This window comes from Squalius cephalus (genome assembly GCF_949319135.1).
Source record: "Squalius cephalus genome assembly, chromosome: 3".
NCBI lineage: Eukaryota > Metazoa > Chordata > Actinopteri > Cypriniformes > Leuciscidae > Squalius > Squalius cephalus.
In genome coordinates, this window is record NC_137124.1 from 50,976,905 (window position 1) to 50,990,050 (window position 13,146).

Genomic DNA, 13,146 nt, shown 5'->3' on the forward strand with positions numbered 1-13,146 from the left:
GAATACACACACCATATCGCTGGTTCGAAACAAATGATTCCCTATGTCCCAGATTACATTCATACAACAGATTCATGCTTTATAGAATGTACTTTTTTAGTGGTCACAAAGTAATTACAAATATTTACCTACTCAAGAGAGTGTGTGATTTTGAATGTATATCTATCTATCTATCTATCTATCTATCTATCTATCTATCTATCTATCTATCTATCTATCTATCTATCTATCTATCTATCTATCTATCTATCTATCTATCTATCTATCTATCGCAGCTGTTTTTATGGGCAGCTATACGCAAGCCATCCGCTATATATATGATATGCAAATATCATACCTGTTACACTGCTTTGGAATTTGCACTGTTGATACTAATTTTACCACTTGTATGCACACAACACACTTGTATGCATCTTTATATATTATATTTTTTATATATATACTCTTATCTTATGAGTTTTTTTTTTCAAGCTTGTCTGTTTTCTATTTGTACAATCTGCTCATGCCCACCTAAGGGTTAGGTTTAGGGGTGGACCTTCATGGTGACGTTTTACGTACTAAGTAAAGTTTAAAATAAAGAATGATAAGTTGGATCATATACATTCATATGAAATCACCAACTTGTATAATACTAAGGAATACTTACATCAAGACTTATCTGTATGTGCAGTACCTGTAAAGGTAGGAAATGGCAATGTACCACAAACCTGTGCCATGGAACCTGCACAGTTTATGGAGATGGCCATTACAATACATTTGATGGGAAAAGATACACTTTTGATGGAGACTGCGAATACACATTAATTAGAGTAAGTACACAATAAACCTATACAAAACACAATACACTTTGATTTCATTTGCTTACATGAATTTCTGCCAACAAATGTTTTATGATAACGTTATTAAAATAATAATAATAACCATCATACTAAATATATCTGCAATTGAACTGTTGGTGCCACTATAGAAACTGAATGACAGACCCCAAGCTTAGTCCAGGGATTTCCCTAATGTTATTAATAAAAATAAGATAAGATAATCAGAATTAATATAAATACAGAGACAAATTTGTGTGATTTATGCAGGATTATTGTGGTCATGCCAATGCCAGTGCTACTTTCAGTGTTCTCACTGAAAACATACCATGTGGAACTACTGGCACCACTTGCTCTAAGGCTGTCAGAGTCTTCCTTGGGGTGAGAGTCCTTGGATTTCTACAGTTATATTTCTGATTTGTTAATACATATATTTATGAACAGATCACATGTGGCTGATAAATAAACATTTTACTCTTTTAGAACAAGGAGATTAAATTGACAGATGCGGGTTATCAGATTCTTCATAGAGATGAGGGGGTGGACATTCCTTATCAAATTTGGATAAGAGGAATTTACATGGTCATTGAGGCAAACAATGGTCTAATTGTCATGTGGGACCAAAGGACAAATATCTTCGTCAAACTCAGTCCAAACTTTAAGGTGAGAAATAAATTTAGAGTCAATGACTGAATAACTGCCTAAAAAGTAAGTACAAATATATTTATGCCTCAGAGATTACAGTTTATTGTTAGATTTAGTTGTCTTGAAAGGCTATTGGATGTATTTGATATATGATGTGTTAGTTAATATGCATTTTGTTCCATCACAGGGTACTGTTTGTGGTCTTTGTGGGAACTACGATGGGAACGCAAACAACGAATTCATGTTGAGAAGTCAGGAGGTGGTAATTGAACCCTTGGACTTTGGAAATGATTGGAAAGAGTCCTCTAGCTGTCCTGTTGCTAGGGAAATTAGAAATCCCTGCTCAAATAACCCTTACAGGGAATCATGGGCTCAGAAACAATGTAGTATCATTAAAAGTCAAGTTTTTACAACATGTCATTCTCAAGTAAGTTAACAGCATAGTGAGCTTGTACAATACCCATTTGTTCTTGTATAGATAGTCATATTGTATTTGTCTCATTAAGGTGGATCCCAGTCATTTTTATAATGCTTGTGTGAGAGACTCATGTGCTTGTGATAGCGGTGGGGATCGTGACTGTTTGTGTGCTGCTATAGCAGCCTATGCACAAGCCTGTAATGAGGCTGGAAACTGTATTGCCTGGAGAACCCCTAAAATATGCCGTGAGTCACTGATCATTTTCTCAGTTTAATTTGATTCACTGAAAACAAATTACATATAAGAGACCAGCACAAAATATATTTATTTTCCTTTTTCTTTCTTTTTTTTCTTACAGCATTGTTCTGTGATTATTACAACCCTTCGGATGAATGCGAGTGGCATTACAAACCTTGCGGAGCTCCCTGTATGCAAACCTGCAGAAATCCAACTGGGCAGTGCTCAAGTCAGATACTAGCACTTGAAGGTAAATAAAGTGATAGCATAACTGAAAAAAAAACAAAAACTTTTTTTTAAATTCAAAAAGGTATGTTGGGGTTCAGAAAGAAAATAGCAACAGTTACGGATATTGTTGTGTTGGACTAGGATTGTCACGAACAACAGATATTCTCTACATAATTATCTTGGACAAAAGAATTCACAATAATGAGATTATTCTCATTCTAATAGCTGTAAATATTTTATTAAGGAAAAACAGAAAGAACACTATTAGTCAAATAAATTTTTGTTCATAACGTTTGCATGTATCAAATCCAATAAAGAGAGATATGTGACGCAGAATGATGATGAAACACAAGATTAACCCTCTGGGGTCTGAGGTGTTTTCTGGGTCCTGGAGGTGTTCTGACATGCTCTGACATTTGTGCTTATTTCTGTTACTTGTGACATTTTCATGGCTAAAGTCTGATTACACTGTATTCAGCACAAACACTGCTACAATAATATGTCAGCAGCATGTATGTAAAAGTTTGTAGTTTTGAGATAATGACGTTTATGCGTGGTTTGTGAAAAAAAATCACTGAAATAAGGTCATGAAACCCATACTGATTATTTCTTCACAAGACTTTTGAAAATTGTATCACGTAGCCTAAAATATATACCGTATTTTCCGGACTATAAGTCGCACTTTTTTTCATAGTTTGGCTGGTCCTGCGACTTATATTCAGGTGCGACTTATATATCAAAATTAATTCAGACTGAGATGAACCAAGAGAAAACATTACCGTCTACAGCCGTGAGAGGGCGCTCTAGTTGGCGGAGTTGTTCAAAAGCGACACCAAGGATGAAGAAAATGATGTGGAATGAGATCGCGGGAGCTTGGTGAACTTGTTTATTGGTAACTTGCTTGTTGGGCTCGCTGGCTTATGTTAATTTAGCCTATTCAGCCTCCCAGGTATATGTTCTTAATGTTATCGTGTAGCTGAATAACTGTTAATGTGTTACGTTAACATACCGGACACCTAACGTTATTCAGCCTGTTGTTCTGTGTAGTTGAATAACTTGCCTTTCCAGATTAAATGTCTGTTCTTGGTCTTGGATTTTGTGAAATAAATTTCTAAATAAATGCGACTTATAGTCCAGTGCGACTTATATATGTTTTTTTCCTCTTCATGACGCATTTTTTGACTGATGCGACTTATACTCCGGAGCGACTTATAGTCCGGAAAATACCGTACTTCAAAACTATGTGAAAATCATCCTGCATACTCATTCAGATAAAACAATATATTGATTTAAAATTTGATTTAAAAGACATGTTTTGTTTAAGAAAGCTTTAAGCGAGGAGGCATGAATCATCATGAATATTCATGTGTTTCACACTTGAAACCCTCCCATAATGGCCCTATCAGGTGCTATCAGGCCCTATCATTATGAGGAACCTTGCACAAAGAATGAGGAGAGTGTTGTGTTTGGTAAGGATCACACTGACACAGAGAGTAGCATCAACTTATCGTAACTTTTACTTCCATCTCACTGTCTTTTCAGACCCAAGTAAATGAACGCATACATTCGTCAGGCATAACAGAATGATTCAGCACAATCAAACTCTATGCATTACTGAACACTAACTCAATGCATTATTAAACCCCACTTAAGAGAACACAACATTTCCCCCCCTCCTATGGGTTTTCAAACATGAAATGTTGACACAAAGTCCTGTAAGTGCCTGAGGTGTCTGAAGTGCATGAGGAAAGCTGGAGAGACCTCCGTTGTAGAGTGCTGGGTGGCCCTGTAGTGCAGCAGTGTGTGACAGATGACCTGTGAGAAGGTCCATCCTTGGAACAGGTGTGCTCTGAGACTGTTTTTCAGCGACTGGTGGAAGCGTTCGACGCCACCGTTAGCTTGGGGATGATAGTATGCTGTGCGGATGTGGTGAATACCCTTGTTTTTGAGGTATGAGGTGAACTCAGCCGAGATCAGCTGCGGGCCATTGTCAGTAGTGATAGTATTTGGGAGGCCCCAGCGGGAGAACAGAGAGTCCAGAATGTTGATTATGACCAGAGAGGTCACAGAGCCGGTGGCAATGAGCTCAGGCCATTTCGAGTCCAGGTCATAGACAACCACTAGGAAGCACTGGTGATGAGGAACTCCCTGTATCTCACCACACATGTCCAGCTGCAGGTGATCCCAGGGCTGTGATGGCCAAGAAAGAGGTTGTAAGGGTGGGGGGGCCTGGTGACCCATCTTACCGCTCAAGAGACAGGCGACACAGTCTTTCACCAGGGCCTCAATGTCTTTATCTATCCCTGGCCACCAAACCCGGTCTCTGCAGCGCTGCTTCAACTTCACAATACCCAGGTGGCCCTCATGAGCCATTGCCAAGACACGTGCATGTAGGGTGCTGGGGATGACTGTGCAAAGGCCGCGTGCCACACAGGTGTCGTTCCAGCAGGACAGCTCCTTTATTCTGGAAAATGCTGTCAGCCTCTCCGATATCTCCTGAGGCCAGCCATTCAGAATATAGACATGGAGCTGAGAATGAATCGGGTCCTGTTCAGATGCATCCTTCAGTTCTTGTAACGATACGATGACCTGAAGGGGTGTGTGTAACATCTGGACAATGTCCCGTTCCACCTGGTCCGTGTCGGTATGTGTGTATGGCAGGGTGGGGTGGAGTAGCGCGGGACAGTAGATCAGCCACAACATTGTCCTTGCCAGGGGTAAACTTCAGGTCAAAGTTATACTGGCGAAGACGGTCGGACCAGCGGTGTAGCCACAGTGGTCTGTGGCCTGTCCCAGATGTAGAAAGCAGTGCAGTCAGGGCCTGGTGATCTGTCCTCAGGGTGAAGGAGCAGCCATAGAGATACAAGTGCCACCTCTCGCAGGCCCAGATGCGGGCTAATGCTTCACGTTCCACCACTGAGTACCGCTGCTCCGTCTGATTGGGGGCCCGCGACGCAAAGGCGATGAGCTTCTCCACGCCACGCTGAGTCTGTGACAATACTGCTCCTATGGCTGTAGCTGATGCATCGCAGGTCACCAAGGTGGGGCTAGAGATATCGAAATGAGCCAACACTGGAGCTGTGGTTAGCTGCACCTTGAGTGCCCGCACTGCCTGAGCATGCCCGTGACCATATCCAAGGCTCATCCTTACGCAGCAGACGCCTTAGTGGGGCGGTGGTAGCAGAATAATGTAGTAGGAACTTCAGATAGTAGCCTGTCATGCCCAAGAAGGAGGCGACCTGTGCAGCCGAGCTGGGTTCGGGAATTGCCAGTATATGTCTACATTTGACTGAAGTGGTGTGACGCCATCCGCCGACAGTCGGAAACCCACATACTCAATGGTCGGTGCAGAGAAAACACATTTATCGGCATTGACGATTAGTTTGTGTTCAGCTAGGGCTGCAAAAACTCTGCTGAGGCGTTCATCATGACTCGCAGGAGAAGGCCCATGGATAACCACATCATCCAGGTAAATGGCTACGCCCGGTATACCAGCCAACACCGACACCATGATTTTTTGAAAGCAGCGGCATGTGCGTATAACGAAACACACCTGCATGGGTCACAAAGGCTGTGAGGTTTCTGCTGCTGGGGTGGAGAGGCACTTGTAGGTAGCCCTGTCTGATCCAGTTTAGAGAACACGGTTGAGCCATGGAACTGAGCAGTGAGCTCGTCAGAGTTAGGCAGTGGAAACTGTCTGGGATCACTGCCTTATTCTCGCAGGTCGACACACACCCGTAGGGCCCCTGATTTCTTCTGAGCTACGACTAGGTTTGAAACCCAGGGCGATGCACCCAGGGTTCGATAATACCAGCGTCCAGCAGCTGCTTAAGTTCAGCTGAGACACCATCACGGAAAGCCAGAGGAATGCTGTGAAGTGGTTGAATGACTGGTTTAATGGCGGGGTTCAGGAGAGGTTGGTGGGAAAAAGCAGTGAGGCAACCCAAGCCTTCAAACAGGGACGGCCATATTTGCTGCCAAGGCGTGGAGACTGTCAGGATCGTAGCTGCCTTTGTGTCCACTAGGGAGAATCCCAGAGCTGAGAACAAATCCAGACCCATCAGATTGGCCCCGCAACGGGCAACATGGAAGGTAAAGCCGGGTACCAATTTGTTGCCATATCCAACAGTCACTTGCAGGGAACCCACTAGGTCAATCTTTGAGTCGCCATAGCCACAGAGTGAAGCAGAGGGTGGCGAAAGTGGCAGCGCACTGAAAAAAAATCTGTATGTGTGCATGTTCAAGAGAGACACACTGGCACCAGTGTCCAAAAGCAGTGGGATACACACATCATTTAGGCGCACTGAGCATGCTTTAAATGAGACTGGTCCAGAATAGACATTGTGAATTATAGTGGCTGACTCAACTGGAGCCGAGCGGCAGACTGAAGCAAAATGGTTGCGTTTGCCACAGTTGCGACACGTTTGGCCACGGGCTGGGCAGTTCTGTTCTGTGGTCTAGACGGATGAGATGAAGATCCACAGTTATCACAGGGCCGTGACGCTACTGTTTGTGGGCGTGGCTGAGACCGCTGCGGGCGTCTCAGTAGCATAACTGCAGAGGAGTCTGCTGCCGCCAATGTGTCGTTCTGGCTGGGCTGTAATATTGATGGGGGCATGGGGGAGGGGGCTGGGTAGTCCGTGATTGTTTGCTGTTTAGTCAGCGCCGACGCACATGCAGCTGCACTCTCTATTTGTAATGCAACCGTGATTGCTCGGGACAGTGATAAATCATCCGGTTGTAATAGCAGAGTTTCACGTACTTTCTCGTTGTTGGTATGTTCAATTAACTGGTCGCGAATCATTTCGTCCTGCAACGCACCGAACTTGCATGTGCTGGCCAATCCACAAAATGTTTCCATGCAATAAAATGCAAATTAATTACTTAAAAATCATACAATGTGATTTTCTGGATTTTTGTTTTAGATTCCGTCACTCACAGTTGAAGAGTACCTATGACAAAAATTACAGACTTCTACATGCTTTGTAAGTGGGAAAACCTGCTAAATCGGCAGTGTATCAAATACTTGTTCTCCCCACTGTATATATAATGAACACAAGGTTTGTTGTGCCTTGTAGGCATATACGTGTAGGGCTGCTTAAAATAATAATAACATTAGCCTATAGCAGGCGGCCTATAAATCGTTAAAAATTAACACTTTAGTAACACTACACTAGAGAAAAATATGTTACTTCAAATGTTTCCATTCGTTATGACGTTATGAAATGAGATTAGAGTAAAAACATGAAGCCTAATGTTTGTCGCTTTTTGCTTTTCAAACGCACAGTGCAAGTGACTCAAACTCACAGAGCATGCAGAGAATATTTACTGAAGCGAGCCACTCTAAACTATGAAACATTATTGTTAACACATTATACATATCTACGTTTGAGCAGTTATCCACAGATATCCAGTATTTAACAGTAAACATGGGTCTAAACATTATAATATTCACCATATCAGAGTAAACACTCAAACTAGCCTACTTTTATATCATGCTGTGTTTTATTATAGAACATAAAAACATCCTTGTGTTGTACATGTATATAAATTTAGAATTAGGCTTCATGTTTTTACTCCAATCTCATTTCATAACGTACATTTTAGTCTGGCACCAGTTTGACTAGTTGCTACAATGTAAAGTTTATATAACAATAACATGCTTACTATTATGAGTGGACATGTCTTACCTTAAAAATCTTTCTCATCTTCAAATCGCGTTCTTCTAATTCTTCTGAGGTAAATCCAAGGTAAACAGGACAGCACAGAACAATTCTTTGTTTTTGAGGTAATGAGGGAGTTTTCAGGTCTGCGTTCCTTCACGTGGACGATTTGCATGTCAATTGCTCTTGTGCGCGTGGGCGTGGTCACATTAGAGATAAAGAGCACGGACTGAAGAAACTGTACATGTCGTTGCTTTCATACAGATTACTTAAACAGAGAATATTTGTTTTTGATAGAATTTACATCATTTCAAAATAAAGACTTCAAGCTTTTCAAAGACATATGTCTAAAATCAGTGATGTGCCAATTGAGATGATGACCTCTCCAGATTCCTTGGGCTGGACGGCCATCTACGACCGCACCTCAGCTCATGCGGGAAGCATCTGTGGCTGAATTTCTACATGAAAATATGATGTAAACTTTTGACCACAACTGTATGAGTGTGTGATTCAGTCAGTACTGCAGGCTAACTTCAGTGAGATATCAATACCCCTTATCATCCTCTACCATGTCCTTTCTCATCTTGTGGAAACTGTCGTTTCAAAGGGTTCCTATTACCACATTCCTTCAGATGAATGGATGGGGCTGGGAACTGAGGATTAAACCTCATCTGTTCCATTTCGGGCATGGCTGAAGGCTGGCTGGGCTCTGGGTCTGTGGTGGATTCGGGGCTAGCGATGTCCTCATTAATGGGGCAGATGGTGAACAGTGAGTCACAATGACTTGTACCATGTGACGGCTATACCACCTGACCGCTGCAGATTCCTTTAAGAGTTGATAGTGGTTCTATAGAAATGCATAATTCCCAGTCCGAGGATGTGAGCAGTTCTGAACAGAACGTCACATGTTGTCATCTTTAGACTACGGTAATTAAGACATGGTGTGAATGCAGTATTAAATACATTGAGAATGGTAATCAAAGAGACAGGGAACAGGTGTACACTAATCAGAAACCATAGTAACAAATGAATGAGAACTTAGGCAAAGACTATGACAAAGAAAACCATGATCTTGAAACAGAACATGACAATGAAACTATTAAACTAAACAAGACATGATGACACGACATTACTGTGATAATCTTTAACTTTTTTTATTTCATTTTGTTGTCTGGCGGGTGACAACCAGCATTAAGGTGCAATACTGTCATCTACTTTGTTGGAGTGTCAAACAGATACTGGTGCCTGATTATTTACTATAAAATTCTATATCATTTATGTAAACATTTCTATTCACCCCTTGGTACAATTTGTTAACATGTACTATAACATTGCTTATCTACCCCCTACCCCCTAATATACATTTTAGCTATAACCGTAGAGGATAAAAATGTCAGTTTCGTCTTAATTCTTTTGTTCTACCAGACGGTCTATGTGTTCACTGTGTGAATTCTGCAAGAAATGTCACCCCCTTGCCCTTAAATATTTTTTGGCCAAAGAAGCTTGAGATATTTTCATTGTCAGTATTGTCCTGTTGAGATATTTTCATTGTCATTATTGTCCATATTAGCCTAGGTTGTCTTATTTTAGAAAATTGCTCCTTTGGACGGCTTCTCAGACAGCAAATTTAAATTTAAAGTATATATAATTCATAATATATAAAATAATATGGGGCCCGATGAGCCTTACAGTGCCCCTGCCTAGCAATCTATGTCACATAGAGGTAACATAATTAATTCTGTGTTTTGTATTTTTTGCACATTTTTCCTTTTTTTATAAGGTTGTTACCCCAAATGTCCCTCTGGACATCCTTACTTTGATGAGGATACAATGAAATGTGTTAAAAGTGAGCAATGTGGCTGCTATGATAAACAGGGGGAACATTACAGCAATCATGAGAGAGTTCCTTCAACAGAAAACTGTCAAATATGGTATGCTTTCATTTCATGTCAAGAATTACGCCTACTGTCATAAAATATAGTTTTAATTTTAAAATGGTTTATTCTATAGCTACTGCGATTCTATGGAGATCAACTGCAAATACAATGCAACAGGTAAGAATTTTTTTTTTTTTACACCTCTAGTTTCTTTTGTCTTTAATTAGGCACTTAACTGGTTGAGAACATGTCTTTATTCCCAAATTTGCAGCTTGCACCTGCATATTCAAAGGGAAAAAATATCCATATGGTGATACAATATACAATACTACAGATGGACTTGGCAGCTGCATGACAGCTGTCTGTGAAGAACATGGAATAATTAAAAAAGTTTCATACACTTGTCAAACATCACATCCAACAACAACCTATAGTCCAACACCTATATTTGACTTCTCCAGTAAAACAACAGGTAACTATTATACTTCTATCTTCTCAAGTACAACAAGTTTTTAGTCTTTATGTACTTATATGTCTCCCTGAGTTAAAACAAGTACTTCATGAGTTGATATTTTTGAAAAAGGCCAATCTGATATATTTTGTTGGCACTGATTTAAAAAAAAATAAAGTATATAACTTTGATAATGTTGATAGTTTGGTGTGTAATAAGGGTAAAATGGTTCTTTAAAATGTACCGTACCGTTTACCATCCACAGTGTTTGTGAGTCATACGCCAATAATACGACTTGAGAAAGCAGATGCTGCATCACCGCTTGCAATTCATTGCAGCAAACGGCTTAATGATTGTTAAAGTGTCATAAAGTGTAATTGTTTTAATTATCTTTGTATAATCAAGTGTTCTTATTACATTAATTATTTTAATTTTGAATATATTGTTGCAGAGACAACTGTTCAAAAAAAATACACTGCAGAAACCTTATTTTCATTAAGTACATCCACCACTACTACAAGCATATCTACAACTCCAAAAACAACAACTTCTACTTCTACACCTTCACCAACTTTGTCAATTAGCACACCTATACCACCAACAACACCAACAGTTAAAAAATCCCTCACTGTTACCAGCAAATCAACACCTCCGTCAACAAAAGCATTTACTACAAGTGCTTCAACAGCTTCTCCAACATCCACAACATTGAAAACAACCACTCTTACTCCTAACCCTGGATGTATTTGCCATTGGTCAGATTGGAATGACTTTGGTGCCCCAACAACAGGTCCTGGAGGTGGTGAAGTCGTACCTATTGAAAGAATAACTGATACCTCTCCTAGGATATGTTCAGCACTAAAGGAAGTAGAATGCCGTGCGAAACGTTATCCTGGAGTTCCTCTTTCACAGCTTGGCCAGGTTGTGAATTGCAGTATGAAAGATGGACTAGTTTGCTTGAACAAACACCAAGGCCTTGCACAGCAATGTTATGACTATGAGATTAGAGCATTCTGTTGTGATGAAAACTGTGGCAACAACACAACACAGTCCTTAAGTACAGCTGCTACAACAATGTCAACAACAAGCATACATCTACCACCTAGTATGACATCAGCGGTCCAAAGTTTCTCTGCTGTTACAAGCATCACAGAAGATTCTTCAACAATTTCTGCTGGAACAACTTTACCAACATTTTCAGACAGCATGCCTACACCACCAACTATATCATCAACAAGCAATACTTCCTTCACAAGAATAAGCATATCAACAACTACAGAAGCAACTTCCACAATAATTTCTCCCATGCCTTCAGTTTTTTCAACAAGCAGATTTCCACCAAAAGTTACAACACAAATAGTCCATAGTTCCCCTACAGGTAAAAGCATACCCACAAATTCAACAGTATCTACACCTTCACCAATGTGGACAAATGGCATGAGTACATCAATAAATGAAACTGCTTCAGCCCAGAATTCCTCCAGTATTACAAGCATGTCTACAACTCCAACAACACAACCATCTACAACTCCATCAACAACTTCTCCAACATTCACAACATTAAAAACAAGCATCCTTCCTCTTAGCCCTGAATGTAACTGTCATTGGTCAGATTGGAATTACTTTGGTGGCCCGACACCAGGTCTTGATGGTGGTGAAATAGTACCTATTGAAAGAATAACTGACACCATTCCTAGCATCTGCTCAGCACTAAAAGACGTACAATGCCGTGCAAAACGTTATCCTGGAGTTCCTCTTACACAGCTTGGCCAGGCTGTGATATGCAATAAAAAAGATGGATTAGTTTGCTTTAACAAGCACCAAGGCCTTGCACAGCAATGCTATGAGTATGAGATTAAAGTATTGTGTTGTGATGAAAACTGTGGCAACATCCCAACACAGTCCTTAAGTACAGCTGCTACAACGATGTCATCAACAAGCATACATCTACCACCAAGTACAACATTAGCAGTCCTAAGTTACTCCACAGTTACAAGCATACTAACAGATTCATCAACAACAATTTCTGCTAGTACACCTTCACAAATATTCTCAAACAGCATGCCTACACCACCAACTACAACATCAACAAGCCACATTTCCACCACAAGCATAAGCATATCAACAACTACAGCAGCAACTTCCACAATAATTTCTGCCAAACCTTCAATTTCTTCAACAAGCAGATTCACACTAAATGTTACTACACCAACAGTCCACAGTTCCCCTACTGGTAAAAGCATACCCATATCTCCAACAACAATGTCAACACCTTCATCTACGTTTTCAACTGGCATGACTACATCACTGAATGAAACATCTTCAGTCCAGAATTCCTCCAGTTTTACAAGCATGTCTACAACTCCAACAACACAAACATCTACAACTCCATCAATGACTTCGCCAACATCCACAGCATTGCAAACAAGCATCTCTACTCTTAGCCCTGGATGTAATTGTCATTGGTCAGATTGGAACGACTTTGGTGGCCCAACAACAGGTTTTGAAGGTGGTGAAATAGTACGAATTGAAAGAATAACTGACACCTCTCCTAGCATCTGCTCAGCACTAAAGGACATACAATGCCGTGCAAAACGTTATCCTGGAGTTCCTCTTACACAGCTTGGCCAGGTTGTGAAATGCAATACAAAAGATGGACTAGTTTGCTTGAACAAACACCAAGGCCTTGCACAGCAATGCTATGACTATGAGATTAGAGCACTGTGTTGTGATGAAAACTGTGGCAACATCACATCACAGTCTTTAAGTACAGCTGCTACAACGATGTCATCAACAAGCATACATCTACCAC